We start from the raw sequence: 17,298 nt of genomic DNA on the forward strand, positions 1-17,298 counted from the left end.
TACCCAAAGCAATTTACAGATTTGATGCAATTCCTATCAAAATTCCAAAAGGATTTTAAACAAAAATAAAACAAGTAATTATAAATATTGTGTGGAACAATAAAAAATCCCAAATAGCCAAAGACATCTTGAGAAAGAAGAGCAAAGCTGAAGACAGCATGCTCCGTGACTTTAAACTATATTTTAAAGCTGTACTAATCAAAACAGTATGCTAATGGCATTAAAAAACAGAGACATAAATCACTGTAACAGAAATGAAAACCAATAACTAAATGTCCTATGCACATTTGGACAATTAACTTATGACAAGAGAGCCAAAAAACATACAATGAAGAAAGGAGAGTGTTGGAAAAATGAGAGAGTCCATACAAAACAATTAAACTGGACCATTATCTTATACCATACATGAAAATTAACCCAAAATAGATTAAGACTTCAGATGAGAAACCATAAAATTCATAGAAGAAAAAAGGGGGTCAATTGTGAGAGATTGCAACTAGACCTTTAGGAGTGATCACTTTGTAGTACATTCAAATAGCAAATTAGGATGTTGTACACCTAAACTTTTTAAATGTTATATGCCAATTCTACATCATTTAAAAAAAGGAAGAGGAATAAATAGGACTAGTTCCCCAGCATCCTCAAATACACACATACACAGTACATGCACACACACACACAGTTCTCATTTGACTTTCTGAGACAGCTCACAGTGACCTTACCAACAGTTTCTCTCACAAGTGAGTCCCTAGAAGGCAGTTTTTGCTACATGGCACTAATTCTTTGAAATAATCCTAGTTTAAAATTGGTTAATCTGATTCTTTTGTCAGGAAATGTCAGATTCCAAAAACCTGCCTATACTTTACCCTTGGTTTCTGTGAAGTTATCCTGTAAAAAAAAAACTTTTGATTCACTCTAGAACATTCTCAACTGGGATTTCTTGAGGGAATTAAGTCCCAGTTAATGCACTCAGGCCTCCATTTTTATGTATGAATTAACTTCATTATCCTATGCATCTAGAATGGAGTTTGATGTGCATTACCCTTGGGAGGACTTGGGAAATAATCATGCAGATCATTTTCTGTTTACGATTCAAACAGGAAAAACGTCCCTTAGACTGAGTTCCACTAAAGCCGCATAGTTTAAATGTCAAAGGGTAAATTCAAAATGACAATTTTCTATTTCAATTTTTCATACACTTCACAAAGGGATATGGAGACCATACACTTCTTTGAAATATGATAGCTTCTTCCTTTGCTTTTTGTTTCACAACATAGATAGTTGCTTCATTTTTTTTAACCTTGAAACTATTCTGAAACATTTTCCTTCCTTTCCTCATAATTCTATCCTGTCTCTCAATCTCCAAGGAGCTAGTGGGACACTACTTTCACTATAGTGCTGTACTTTAAGATTGTGGAATATGTACCCCCAAGTTCATAGAGTCCACAGGAATTGTAATTCTATTATTGTAAACTAGTCATGAGAATTTGCTGGTATGTTTTGTTCTTTCTATATCTATTTCTCCGTCTTAATTTTGGTCCTATAACTACTGAATCATAAATGTAATTTTTTTTTGCCTAACTTCATTTAACTCAACTTTATTTTCATTACTGAGGACAGAAGGTTTCTAAATAATTTTGTGTCCATACCTACTGAAAGGCTTGCCTTGAAAAGAAAAATTCCAATATTTGCAATGCTTATCTTTAAGGTTTTCTATATACATTAAAAAAGCGGCAGGATGATGACAACAAGCAGCAGCTACAAAAGGACTTCAACAGCATGAAGAAGTACTGTCAGATCATCCACATCGTCCTTCACACCCAGATGTGTGTCTGTTCCAGAAGAAGGCCCGCCTCATGGAGATCCAGGTGAATGGAGGTACAGTGGCTGAGAAGCTGGACTGGGCCCATGAGGCTGGGGCAGCAGGCGCCTATGAAACAAGTGTCTGGACAAGATGAGATGATTGTTGTCACTAGCATCACCAAGGGCAAAGGCTACAAAGGGGTCACCAGCTGCTAACACACCAAGAAGCTAGCCCATGAAACACCGGGGACTGCACAAGCTTGCCTGTATTGGGGCATGGCATCCTGCCCCGTGGCCTTCTGCATGGCTCAGGCTGGGCAGAAAGGCTATCATTGCTGCCCTGTGATTAACAAGGAGATCAACAAGGCTATCTCATCACAGATGGCAAAGTGATCAAGAACAAGGCTTCCGCTGATTATTATCTAACAAGAAGATCAATCCTCTGGTGGCTTTGTCCACTATGGTGAAGTGACCCAAGACTTTATCGTGCCAAAAGGCTACGTGGTGGGAACCAAGAAGCATTTGGTTACTTTCCACAAGTCCTTCTGGTACAGACTAAACAGTGGGCCCTGAAGAAAAATGACCTCAAGTTCATTGACACCACCTCCAAGATTGGCTATGGCCGACTCCAGACTGTGGAGGAGAAGAAAGTATTCATAGGACTACTTAAGACCCAATTGCAAAGGAAGAAAGAGCTTAATGTCAAGAGCAGATTGTGCAGGTGGTGGGATCTCAATAAAAATTAATTTCCAGTGGAAAAACAAAGCAAAAACAAATACATGCTTTGCAAATATTTCTTCCAGTCCATAGCTTTTCATTCTCTTCATAGTGTCTTTCAAATTGAAGTGTTTTTTAAGTTTGATGGTTTTTATTGATTGTGCTTTTGATTGTGGTATCTCACAAATCTTTACCTAATATAAGATTACAAAGATTTTCTCCTATGATTTCCTCTAGAACTTTTGTAACATTAGGATTTATATCTACGTCTTGATCTCTTTTGAGTTACTTTTTACATATGATGCAAAACATCAATTAAATATAGGGTTTTTTTGTATGTTTATATGCAATTTTCCCACAGCACTAATATTTTAAACTGTCATCTCCAACCCCCACCCCAGAATTCTTTTTCACTTCATGTTTGTGTAGGTCTCTTTTTGAACTCTCTATTCTGTCCCACTGATGCATTTCTCTATATTACCATACAGTCTTAATTACTGAGCTTTATAATAAGTCTTGAAATAAAGTAGTACATCTTGTCATTTGTTATCTCTCTGTAGCATCTGTTCTTTGTTTCAATTTATCTATTTTTCTGACAATATTTGAATTGTCTGAGTATTTTTAATTTTAGTAAAATTAATATAGAGTGTTATCTTGGTTTCAGATGTTCAATGTAGTAATTCAATGATTATATACATTACTCAGTGTTGTCTGAGTACTTTTTATGATTCAACTTTTCTCCTTTGTTAATATTATAAAAACCTTGCAATATATTTTTCCTAGTCTTTTTTGTTATTGTTTTCATTCATTATACATCCACACATTTTAAACTAATACATTATTTTCCATGTAAGCAATTATCTTTTAAACAATTTTACTGAGGTATAATTCAGATACTATATGATTCACTCCTTTAAGGCCCCCCTTTCATGTATTCACGGGATTGTTCACTATCACTACAATAGAACTTTATAACACTTTAGTCCCTCCCAAAAGCAACTCACACCCACATCCCTATTATGAGCCCTAAGCAAGTCATTTTCTGTCTCTATGGAGTCACCTCATTATATTTCATATAAACGGAAACATACAATGAATGGTGTGTTGTGACTGGATTCTTTCACTAGTATATTGTCAAAGTTCAGACAGGTTGTAGCATGTCTCAGCACTTCATTTCTTTTTACTGCCAATGGAAATCAATTCCACCTTTCAACTATTATGAAAAATGCTGTGAGGAGCATAAGCTTTCCTTTCCTAAGGATGAATGTTTTCATTTCTCCCAGGTAGAAAAGGAGTTGTTGTGCACTATGGTAACTCCATCTTTACTTTTTTGAGTGTTTGCCAAACTGTTTTCAAAGTAGCCAGCTTATATTCCCACCAGGAATGTGTAGGGGGTCCCAATTCGTCCACATCCTTAGCAGCATTTATTATACATCTTTTTGATTATTGCAATCCTAGTGGGTGTCAAGTGGGACCCCTTTCCAGTTTTGATTTTTATTTCTCTAATGACCAATGATTTTCAGCATCTTCTCATGTGCTTATTGGCCATTTGTATATTTTTTTTGGAAAAATGTCTATTCAAATTCTTTGTTTTTAAATTGTGTCCTCTTTTTATTGTTGAATTATAGTTCTTCGGGCACTCTAGATTTCATCCCTTATCATATTTGAAAGATTAACTTGTAAAAGAAAAAAAATAAATCCAGCTGGGCTTTTGATATGGATTGCATTGAATCTGTACTTCAGTTTGGGGAGTGTTGCTATCCAAACAGTTACGTCTTCTACTACATAAACAAGCGATGTCTTATGACTTATTTAGATCCTTAGTTTCCTGCAATGATGTTATGTAATTTTCAGTGTACAAGTTTTGCACTTAAGTTTATATTTAAGTATTTTATTCTTTTTGATACTATTATACATGGAATTATTTTCTTAAATTTTATTTTCAGAACATTGTTATTTTATACAAATACAATTGATTTTCAAGTATTGATCTGTATACTACAGCTTTGCTAAACTTATTCCAACAATGTATGTGTACATATTCCTTAGGATATTCTATATATAGGACTGTGTTATCTGCAATAAAAATAGTCTTCCTTCTGGGGCGCCTGGGTGGCTCAGTTGGTTAAGCGACCAACTTCGGCTCAGGTCATGATCTCACAGTTTGTGGGTTCAAGTCTGCATTGGGCTCTGTGCTGATAGCTCAGAGCCTGGAGCCTACCTCAGATTCTATGTCTCCCCCTCTCTCTACCCCTCCCCTGCTCAAGCTCTGTGTCTGTCTCTCAATAATAAGTAAACATTAAAAAAAATTTAAAAAAGTAGTCTTCCTTCTTCCTTCATAACCTGTATGACTTTTATTTCTTGATCCTAATAACCCTAGCTAGGATGTCCAATACAATTTTAAATAGATATGGCAAGAGCAGACTTAGTATTGGTATGAAATCTTCTTTGAATGTTTGGTAGATTTCACCAATGAAATATCGGGCCTGGACTTTTCTTTGTGGGAAGCTTTTATTTATTTATAATAAAAAATAAATTTATGTATTTTAAATTTATTAAATTTATTTAAATAAGTAAATAAATTTTATTTATTATTTTAAATTACTATGCTGATTTCTACCTATTTTAGATGTTTTCATATTTGTAATCAAGGCAAGAATGGGGAAGAAATATGCAATTACACTGTATTTTAAAATTACCTACATAATTCCCTCTTTAAGAGGGTAATTATGTTCTTGCATGTGGATTCAAATTACTGCTTAGTGTCTTTTCCTTTCAGCCTGATAAGCATACTACTGTATTTTTAGAAGGTATAGCCTCTAGCAACAAACTAAATTCTCTGGGTTTTGGCTTCTTGGAATGTCTTTCTTTCACCTTCGTTTCTAAAAATAGTTTTTTCTGATATAAAATTCTTGGATGACAGTTGGTGCACTTCAGCACTTTCTATCATCTCATTGTTTTATGAGATTCATTGCTTTGATGAAAAGTTGGCTGTTAATCTTATTGTGATTTTTTTTCTTCTTGTGCATGATGTGTGATTTGTCTCTTAGAGCTTTTGAGATTTTCTATCGTTTGCTGTCAACATTTTGACTATGAGGTGTTTGGATCTGGATTTTTTTGGCATTTTTTTCTACTTGGAGTTTTTAACTTCTTAGGTAGGTACATTAGGATTTTCTCTACATTTGGGAAGTTTTCAGCCATTATTTCTTCTAATATATTTTTGTGTCCCTTTCTTGCTTTTCTGGTATTCCACACATATTTTGATATACTTAATGATGCCCCATACTTCTCAGAGTCTCTGTTAATAATTTTCAGTTTTCTCCATTATTCCCATTGTATAATCTCAGTTTATCTTCATATGTATTGATTATTTTCCTGTGTTGATCAAATCGACTCTTGAGCCCACCTACTGATATTTTTCATCACTGTTATTGTGCTTTCCAACTCAAAAATTGTTGACAGCTCAGAATTTTAGACAATATATTGTACCAATTCCAGACACTAATTTCTCCCCCACAGGAGGTTGTTTTTGGTAGCCTGGTGATTTCTTTGTTAACCAAATCTAAATTAATTCTACTAAGTCTATTGTTCCCACACTGTGCACTTCTAGTACGTCCACTCAGATTATTTTCCCTGGCTATCTAGTCATGACCAAACAGTCAGCACAAGTCACTTTCTAGTCGATGTTTGTGCTTAAGCTATTTTATCCAGTTTTACTTTTTTTCTTTTTACCGCTGGAAATATGTGTGGCTTTGAGACAGCTATCACAGTACAGATAGTTCACGTTCTTTTTGTCTCATGTTCAAGCAGATACTAACACCTCGGAGGTTTCCTCTGATCACTCCTAAAAGGGAACAGACTTAGGCACGCACAAATATTTCTGATTGCCAGGAATGATTCTGATATTATTTTTAGGCCTGGATTACTAAGAATTGCCTTTGGGTCAGAGAAGATTATTGTGCAGTCAGCATTTGGCAAGCCTACTGTTTTCAAAAAATCTGCTTTAAAAATGGATTTCTTTTTTTTATTTAAAAAAAATTTAATTCCAGTAGACTTAACGTACAGTGTTATATTAGGTTCAGGTGTCCGCTATAGTGATTCAACAATTCCATACATCAACAACTTTATTGAGATGTATTTTACATGCCATACAATTCACCCATTTAAACTGTATAATTCAATGGGCTTTTGTATATTCACAGACAAGTGCAACCATCACCGTAGTCAATTTTAGAACATTTTCATCACCCCAGAGTGAAACTCTTTACCCTTTACTTATTACTCTCCCATCTTATACTCTCCTAACCCAGTCTTAGGCAACCACTAACCTACATTCTGTCTCTATAGATTTGCATATTCTGAATATTTCCTACAAGTGGAATCATGTAAGGGATGTCTTTGGTTACTGGCTTCCTGTGATATATCCATACCATGGAATATTTAGCCATAAAAAGGAATGAAGTGTTGATACATGCTACAACACAGATGCACCTTGCAATCCTGCTTCTACTTCATTCCACAGATTTGAAATCTTTCCCCAAAAAGTATTCCTTGACAACCTCAAAATTTATTTAAATGATCCCCCCAAATCTTATTTACCTCTATTTTAATCCTTAATTAGCCAGTCCATCCCCATGGGATTGAAACTCTTTTGACAACTGTAAAATCTTATACAAGTTTATGTGAACATACTATTTCATCTGCTTGTTTTTTTTCCCCCCTCACAAAGACTCACTAGTTTAAAAACAAAACAGTCAAGATAGTGTTTCTCAATACTAACTTCACAAATAAAATGACATGAAGAGATTTTAAAAATTCAATACCTGGGCCCCACCGAGGGTCAATTATATCACAATCTCAGGAAGGAGGTTTGGGGACTGAGACATCAGTATTGTTTTAAAATTTCCCAGTCAATCCACAGCCAGAATACAAAAAGACCAATTTAGACACAAAGAAGTCTTAGTTACCTCGTAGTACAATATGTTTTATGTATAAATTAATAGTACTGTACTAATTAGGTCATGATTTACAGCATTTATTTGTCATTATTTACTAAATACTGTAAAATAAAACACTTCTAAGATAGCAAATATACTATATGCAGAACTGTATAAAACATCAATTTTTCTGAACACTTGTAAATTTTTTAACTTAAAGCAGAAATCTCTAGCAAATACTTCAACCATTCTGTTGCCCCTCAAAATAGAACACTTGCATATATATTACCTATTAATATTAGTTATACCTTTTTGTACACCCATTAAAGTTTGTACACCTCCTTGCATGCAAAAAGTCAAACTCTTTTCTTGAAAAACCCATGATGCCATTAGCCACTGTTTTCTTTGTGGGGTTTTTTTTGGAATATTTTATTTTATTTATTTTTTATTTTTAAGTAAGCTCTATGCCCAGCATGAGGCTTGAACACACAACCCTGAGATCAAGAGTTGCATGTTGTACTGCCTGAACCAGCCAGGCACCCCACAATTGTTATTCTTGGAATATTAAAGTTTCTTTCAAGTATGGTAATGAATACAGACTGCACTGGAAAGATTTTTCCCTAGTTCTTCCATGTTTAGAAAGGGACAAGCAGGAAATGTAAAACTGTAAAAGTTCCTTGGGTGTTTCTGATAGGTTTTATCTGGCTGATAGCTTTTTGCCAGGACTGTATCTTAAGTTTTCTAAACTGACTTGTATCTTTCCATTATGAAATTTGAGTATCTCATTCCAAGAAAAATCTTCATACTGAAAGTCCAATCTCTTAATATAAAATATCTCTGACAAACACAGTTCAAGATTATAAGGGAGGTATGAGAGTGATAAAATGATATTTTATCCTTAGAATAATAGAGACTCCATAGGTTAAGAATTGGTTAAATACCCAGAGGCTGACAGCAAGAAGGGAGAGTAACATAAATGTACTCGATGTTGTTAATAAATTTAAGTAAGAAAGACTGAATAGCACAAAAAGGCAATTCTTAATAGTAGCATCTATAAGATTCAATCTTTAAAATGAATGATGCTTATGACCACACATTAAAATTCTCTTGTAATGAAAAGACATATTTATGATCATAGTAGAGATGTTTCATTCCACCTTGAGAAAACATAAAATTACCCCCTAATGACATTCAGTATAAGCTTTAGAGACCTGGGGCATATTCTGTCAAAAAGAATATTTTTCCGATGATCCAAATGATAAATATTCACAAGAGCCTATTCTTACTTGGTACTGGATACACGGAGTGCCCCTGGGCAGGAACGTTTTAATGTTGGAGTCTCTCTCCACCTTTCTTCATTTGCTTTAGCATTTGTTTAAAAACTTATATTAAGTTAATTTACACAGAATTTATCAATTTTAGGGAAATGAAAACTCCATCTATTTTGTCCTCCTGTCCTTGAAATGTCCTTTATGAAGCTTTCCAAATTCATTTCTGATGAAAGGCATATATTCATGTTTACATGTGCTCTGGACTTATTTTGAGTCCTTAGTGTGCTTTCATGTATTTTTTGACCTCAACAGCTACAAAGGGGAATAAAAAAATGATCCAAAATTTGACATTTCTCCTTTTTCCTAACCTGTATACCTTTCCAAACAGCTAATGTTACAGACCTGAGTCACATTATGCATCCCAAGTGATGCAGAGCTGGGCTCTAAACAGGTGGACACATCTGTTCCAGTCCATCAGACTTGACTTACACTGACTGCGTTCTGTAATCATTATGGTTTTTATCCCAAATTACAGTGTCAATCTGTTCAGAATTAATATGTATTACTCCACCGCTTGTTACAAAATTTTCAGTTTATTTATTGGACCAAATCCTGCCCTAATCACTTAGGCACAATTCCCACTGAAAACCTAAAAGAGAAAATGTGTATCCAGAGGTTATGTTTTCATTGCATGTCAAAAGATATTTTTGCATAAGTGGATGTTATTGCAATTCCCAATGAATGCTCTTTCTGTGTCAATAGTGAAAACTATTTAAAATTTTAGTGGGCTGGTTTGGATCATTTTTAATCACTTCTTCCAACACATGTTATATCCCAGTGTGGATGTTCACATAATGAAGAGAGGGTTGACAAGTTATTTTCTTCACTTAGAATGCAGCTTATATTTTTAATACTTGGGAAATGATAGTTTTAATTCCCTCTTCCCTTTGTGTTGGGTAATATTTGAAGACTAGGAATCCTTGAAGCCATGGCTCTGTTTTATTACAACATGATACATCATTTCACTGTGATCTTATTTCTTTTTCCTGTTCTATTTTCCCTGAAGCTAACTAAAAACATGGATTTTTATTGAGAAGGAAAAAAAGTTATTAATTTATAATTATTATGTAAAGGTTAATCTGGCCAGCACCCTCCAAATGACTTTCCCACCAGCTGGTGATTTTATTCTGTTTTTTTTTCTCTCCTGTTCGATAATGGAGAAAGGTGAGGCTCAGAAGGTGATGAAAACTAACAGCAAAATCTTAAAAAATAAGTAAGTCACAAATCTGATGTTAGAAAAAGACTAAATGATACGCTAAAATATTAATGTATATTTTAAATTTCCAAAGCCATGGAAAATAAAAAGAACAATAGCAACAACTAGTGGCTACAATTTAAAAAAAAAAAAAAAAAAGCAAAACAATGCTCTACTCTTCATCTCCAAGGTTAGGTTCAGCAGGCAGAGATGGTTGTATTACCATGTTTCTCATCAGCACCTCCACTTGCCTGCTGTAACATACGAAATGGCAACAGCGCCAATGGCAATACAAATCCTATTAACTTGATGCATCATACATGAGGAAGTTATAACCTAAGTTGCAACAAGATCAGAAAAGGATGATCAGAATTCAGCTAAAAAAAAGAAAAAAAAAGCAAGAATGCCCTCATCTCTGTATCTCCTTTGACTTCTCCTTAGTAAGGCAATACAAAGGGAAAGTTATCCCCAGGTGCTACCAGTTGAGTACGAGCCACTGCCCAATAACCTGCCTCAGAGCCTATCATGGTAACTATGCAAGGCCTGCCCAAATTATTTGAACAAATCGCTCTGCAATTATTAGACATGTTATGAGAAAGTATGAACAGCTTGACCTGCAAAATTTCAATATATCTTACCCCTCAGGCAGGACTAAAACTTAAAAATAAAACTCCAGAGACACTGACATTCTTCTCATCATATAACACATACCGGTAGAGAATGAAAAAGAAGAAAAAAAGGACATGAATATTTGAAAAGGCCTTTTGAATCTTGCAGGCATAAAGTAGAAGTATATATCATTCTCACAGACCCAGAGTCCATGCAGATACACATTGAAAGACACGCTTTGTACCATCATCCTCCGCTGATATGTCAAAGGAAAAGCATTCATTCTCACCTTTTCAGGGTGTCTGTCATTAGGTACATTAATATGGATGAACCACCACAAAATCAAAAGGCAGTGAGAGAGGTAAGCTTAAAGGGATAAAGGCTTTAAACTGCATTTAAGTTGGGCTCCAATTGAAGACTAAACTTAGGGTTTCTATAATTACTTTACCTTTTCTACATACCCAGGAAGCAAAAAAAAAAAAAAAAAATACTAATTAGATATGCTCTCAAGTCCATTGTCAGCATTTCAGTAAACATTCCTCAAGTTCTTCTATAAATGAAGGCATTGACTGATGCTGACATGAGTTGAACAAGATTTCTTTTTTTTTTCAAAACATCCCTTATTTTGATGTATCACACTCGAAAATAGAACACAAAAGTATTTGTTTTTCCAATTCATTCTATAACTAAAAATCATGTTAACTCAAAATCAGTTGAGAGGCAACCCAAATATATTTTATTTTATTAACATAAAAATGTTTATCAAAAGTTCAATGATAATCACAGATATTTAATATCAAATATTCAAAAATAAATTTCAATTCATTCATATCCCATTTCTGCATACCGTTCAATATTTAAGTCATAACTGTACTAGATTATTCTATATATAGTATCACTTGGGAGAAATTTAGTCATTAAAACACTAACATTTTCTTTAATTATCTAGGCAATGAATTTGATACATATTTTAAAGGCAAAGGAAAACATGAGAGAATAATATAATGTTTATGAGAGGACAATGGAGAATAACTTGGATGTATCCTAAATTTTCCTTTCATGTCAACCAAGTTACTTTTGGAATTGGTAAGGCCACATTGTTTTATCAAAATTTAAAAGAAGAACTTAAATTTTGCTGACCTATTTACTTAAAAAGATAAAAATCAAAAATAAGTAATTTATGTTTGTTTATTCTTGCTGATTGCTGAATCTATGGACTAGATGTCAAAAGGATTGTATTTCATAGTTAATATAATGCTCCAGTATTTATTTGAAGTTTCAGTCTAAAAAGAAATGAGGTTATTTTAAAGTCTGATCTCAATAGCTAATTTTAAGAATTATGGCATTACCCGAAATGTCTAGTAAATTATAGTATTTATATACTTGTATCTGACACACTGCAAATTGAACAGATAAAGATGTTAAATCCCTCTCTCATGGATTAGTGGTTTTAGAGTATCTTGTCTGGATCAAATGCAAAATTTTAAATCAGATAGTTTGAGACCATATTTCTTTTAATTTTTTTATGAAGATAATTCATTATTAACTCAAAGCAGGGAATCCCTTCACCATGTATACATATACCAAATTATCAAGTTGTGCACCTTAACAGTTTACAACTTCATTGATCAATTATACTTCAGTAAAACTGGGGAAAAACTGGTTCATTAATAATGACCTTTGCTTTACCAAAAATTATTTTTAATTTCCCAAAAACCCTCAAGGAACAAAAGTGGCGATAGTGCAGTAAATAAATAGCACATGCAGTTAATAAGTCTCATTTAAAAAAAAAACACTTGAACTTGTAGCTGGCAGATTACAACACTCATTCAAAAAATGAATGTAAAAAAATAAATAAAAGTGGGTGTGTCTTGCCTTTACCCTCACTCGCCTACTACCTATCCTCCACAGAGCATACATCAACGACCCTTTCAGACCAAAGTCCTATCACAACATATGTCACTCAGAACCCTGGAATGACACTCAAACCCCTCATCTCTCTCAGAGTAAAAGCCAAAGGCTCTTACAATGATGACCTACTGTGTCCTATGTCATTCCCCCACCCCACATTCATCTCCAACACTCTTCTCCCCTCACTGGCTACAGACGCCCCGGTCACTTTACTGTTTCTTAAACATGTACCTAGGATGTCCCCAACCTGGAGCGTTCATACTGCCTGCCTCTGTACCTGGAATTCTCTTCTGCCAGGTATGGCTAGAGTTAATTGCCTTGCATTCTTTAAGGCTTTGCTTTTAAGCATCACCTTTCAATTAGAATGGCCTTTATAAACTCCACTCTGTCTTACCACAAAGCTTCCATTTTCCTGCTTATCATTTTGATAGTATTCATCAACTTCTAACATATTATAAAATTCACATATTTGCAAACTTTTGTTGTTTATTGTCTGCCTCTCTTCATTGCACTCTAAGCACCATAAAACAGTAATTATTTTTCCTCCAAGTGTTCATTTAAATTCTAGCTAGTTGGGGGCGCCTGGGTGGCGCAGTCGGTTAAGCGTCCGACTTCAGCCAGGTCACGATCTCGCGGTCCGTGAGTTCGAGCCCCGCGTCGGGCTCTGGGCTGATGGCTCAGAGCCTGGAGCCTGTTTCCGATTCTGTGTCTCCCCTCTCTCTCTCTGCCCCTCCCCCGTTCATGCTCTGCCTCTCTCTGTCCCAAAATAAATAAACGTTGAAAAAAAATAAAAATTAAAAATAAAAAAATAAAAAAAATAAATTCTAGCTAGTTAACATACAGTGAAATACTAGTTTCAGATACAGAATTTAGTGATTCATCACTTACATACAAGACCCAGTGTTCATCACAACAATGCACTCCTTAATACCCATTACCCATTTAACCCAGACCCCTGCCCACCTCCCCTCCAGTAACCCTTTTGTTCTCTATAGTTTAAGAGTCTGTGTCATGGTTTACCTCTCCTTTTTTTTTCCCACATTACTTTTTTTCTTAAATTCCACATGAGCGAAATCTATCTTAATTTGTCTATGACCTCACTTCTCTTAGCATAATACTCTCTAGCTCCATCCACATTGCAAATTGGCAAGATTTCATTCTTTTCTATAGCTGAGTAATATTCCATTTGTGTGTGTGTGTGTGTGTGTGTGTGTGTTGTGTATCTTCTTTATCCATTCATCAGTGGATGGACATTCGGGCTCTTTCCATAATGTGGCTATTGTTGATAATGTTGCTATAAACATTAGGGTTCATGTGTCCCTTAAAATCATTAATTTTCTGTTCTTTGGGTAAATACCTCATAGTGTGATTGCTGGATTGTAGAGCAGTTCTAGTTTTAAATTTTTGAGGAACCTCCATACTGTTTTCCAGAGTTTGCATTCCTACCAACAGTGCAAAAGGGCTCCCCTTTCTCTGTATCCTCACCAACACCTGTTGCTTCCTGTGTTATCAATTTTAGCCATTTTGACTGGTATGAGGGGTAGTTTTAATTTGTATTTTCCTGATGATGAGTGATATTGAGCATCTTTTTGTATGTCTGTTGGCCATCTGGATGTCTTCTTGGGAAAAATGTCTGTTCATGTCTTCTGTCCATTTTTTAACTCGGTTATTTATTTTGAGGGTGTTAAGCTTTAAAAGTTTATAAAACTTTTAAGTTCTTAAGTTTATAAAACTTTTGTTTCCCTTGCCTGAGGAGACACATCTAGTAACACATTGGCTATGGCCAATGTCAAACTACTTCTAGGCAGTAGTTTTTGTCTTTTTTTTTTCACTCACTTGTCACAGGCCTATAGTAGTCACTCGATTGATATTTGAATTTTTGCATTAAAATTGTCTTACTAAAGTAAATCTAAAGCAGTTTATACTAAGTAATGTAAACCTTTAACTTTTTAAACAAAGTTTTTAATTGGGAATAATTTTAGTTCATTATTTTAGATAGGATAAAGAGCTCTCATATATACTTTACTTTACATAACCACAGTACATCAAAGCTAAGAAATTAACAGAGGCTAAATGTCACTAAACTGTACAGACTCTACTCAGATTTCACCAGTTTTTTTTTTCCACTCATTTGTCTCTTCTCTTCCAAGATCTCATCCAGAATACCCTATCATATCAAATTGTCTCCTTTAGTCTGTGATGGTTTCTCAGTCTTCCCTCATCTTTTACAACCTTCATACTTTTAAAGAGAACTGGCCACACATTTTGTGTACTGACGTTCAAGTTGAGTGTGTCTGAGGTTTTCTCATGATCAGACTGGGCTTTTTGGTTTTGGGGGAAAAGATCACAGAGGGGAGGCACCCTTCTTACTGCATCATATCAACATGATTCATCAGTGATGTTAACTTTCATCACTTGGTTAAGATGATGTCTGCCAAGTTTATATATTGCATAGTTTCTGTTTTTCCCTTTTCATATTCTATGCTGTGTAAGCCATTTATTAAGTCCAGCCCACACTCAAAAGGAAGGAAATTAAACTCCACTTACAGATGTAGGAGTGCCTACATAGATTATTTGGAATGCTTCTCTAAGGAAGATGGATTCTCTCTTTATTTTTTTTTTTTTGCTTATTTATTTACTTATTATGTGTCAACTGAGGGATATGTTTATATCCTTGGGTTTATGATAGAATACAATCAACATTTATTTCGTTGGTCATCAAATCATTCCAGCTTTGGCCTTTGGGGAGGTCTTCAGGTTTTGCCTCTGTCCTTTAAAATATTAATAAAATATTTTCACATTTTCCACAGTATTTCTGAAAATTTCTGTGGGCTTAAATTATGATGGCCACCTTTAGTCGGCACTCCCCCACAAGTCTCACACAAAGCATTACATTTAGTAGATCTCTCCTTCAGTTCAGTTAGAAGAGGCTCTATGGCACAGAGAATAACTTAGGACGAAATGTTACACACTCTTGGGTCTCAAAACAAAAATCCCTCGCAGCCATTGTGGATATTTTTTCACAAGTCTGCTTCCCTCCTGATGTTGTCCAATCTCCTGTGCCTTTCTATCCCTCAAGAGTTGTCCTAACATTGTTTTCTCCTCTTGTAAACCTTGCAATCCTGAAATATCCACTTTGTTTTTTAGGCAGTCAATTTAGCTTTGTCATTGTTTGCAGTGACCTTACAGATAATTCCCTGGGACCTTATCTTTTGCAACAAACACAAGCCATCAAGGTATTTTGCTACAGAATTCAATCTTCTTCCTTAAAGGCAGAATATATTGTGGTCACTTGTAGTTTGAAATAATTTTTCTCTACTGTTTATATTTTGAAATATTCAGAGGAAAAATGAAAACATTTAAGGAGACTCCAGCAAGAAGCTATAGACCTGAGATTTCCTACAATGATTTTTTGAAAATAAAAAAATACCCTCTTTAATTTTCTCTTAGTGAAGTGCTAAAAAGATAGCAGAAGACAGTAGGAAAATTCCTTGGAAATTAGTTGTCAGAGTAATTTTTTGGATATTAAAAAAAAGATTGCCATTGTTTTAATACATCTATGACCCTTTCGCTAATTTTCTGTTCCTAGCACTGTAGCAAATAGCATGGAGAAGGGAACTTGCATATACCTCTGAGAGGCCTAAATCCTTGCAAATGACATTTCCTATTTAATTCAATAGGCTGTTCCCCTAAGATGGACCGAAAGCACAGCCTGGTGGGAATATGCAATGGAGGAGGCTTGGGAAAAAGTGCAGACTGGGCAAATTTCAAAGACTGATGAAATCATTCTTGGAGTGGATTATAAAAGTAAAGATCTATGGCAAGCCAAACTGGCAAAAGGAAAATAGGTCTGGGAGAGATGCCAAGCAGAGTGAGTATTAAGGTGAAGATAGGGTCAACTCACAAATAAGGAAAATACAGTCTGGAACTTAAAGACTTTATGTTTTCAATGTTTTGCCAAAACTGCAGGAAGTGAAGTTGAACTTAGATTTCCTCTATCAACTATTTTGGCTACATTGTAGGAAGAAGCATCCATAATCAAAATTACTTAGCAGAACCATGGAATCCATAGCAACATCTGGCCAGCAGTAAGTACCTAAAGCAGCCTACCCAACTTCCCACCAAAATGCCCTACAAAGATCAGGAAATTACAAAACTCATATCCAGCTTAACAAGTAAGATCAGAAACAGTCTGACAGAATATGGAAGAAATCTTCACTGAACCTCAAGCAGATTATGTGGGCTAAAAAAAAATTCATCCATCTTCTATTTGATTAAACAGTGTTGACAACGTGGAAAAAGGAAGACGGCAAGTTCACACCCCTTCAACGGACATCACGTAACTGGAGTCTAGACCACAATGCTGCATATGTGACCTTAAATTTTTGGCAGATTGGAGAAAAGAATAAAAACAGAAGGAAGAGCTTGGGAAATTTTATGGAGACTTATTGACAAAATGATAGTTGGGGAACAAGAAGGAAACTAACAAGCCTAATGTCAAAATACAGAAAATGCATAACTCTAAGTACAACATAGAAAACTCAAGAAGGAGCTTAAAATATGACCTAGAATTTTAAAAATTAGTCAGTTAATGAAAGCAGAGAAAGGAGTATGGATAATTACACAGAAAGAATGATCAACATACAGACAGAAGTATGCACGCAAATGCACTGATTAAGTAAATGGGTTGCGCTCTCAGGAGTGAAGAATTTAAGACATATTTTAGGACTAGAAAAATAGATTGGCATTAAAGTAAAGATGATTTTGAGTGTCCTCATAAAAGTTTTAAGAAAAC

General features: G+C 34.9%; 1 pseudogene; it reads left to right on the plus strand.

Annotated features, from left to right (window-relative positions):
* The window catches only part of LOC116738125, a 41,880-nt pseudogene extending 24,925 nt beyond the window's left edge, over nt 1-16,955 (plus strand).
* The last annotated feature ends 343 nt before the right edge of the window (nt 16,956-17,298 follow it).

The sequence above is a fragment of the Lynx canadensis genome, chromosome B3 (assembly GCF_007474595.2).
Source record: "Lynx canadensis isolate LIC74 chromosome B3, mLynCan4.pri.v2, whole genome shotgun sequence".
Classification (NCBI taxonomy): Eukaryota; Metazoa; Chordata; class Mammalia; order Carnivora; family Felidae; genus Lynx; species Lynx canadensis.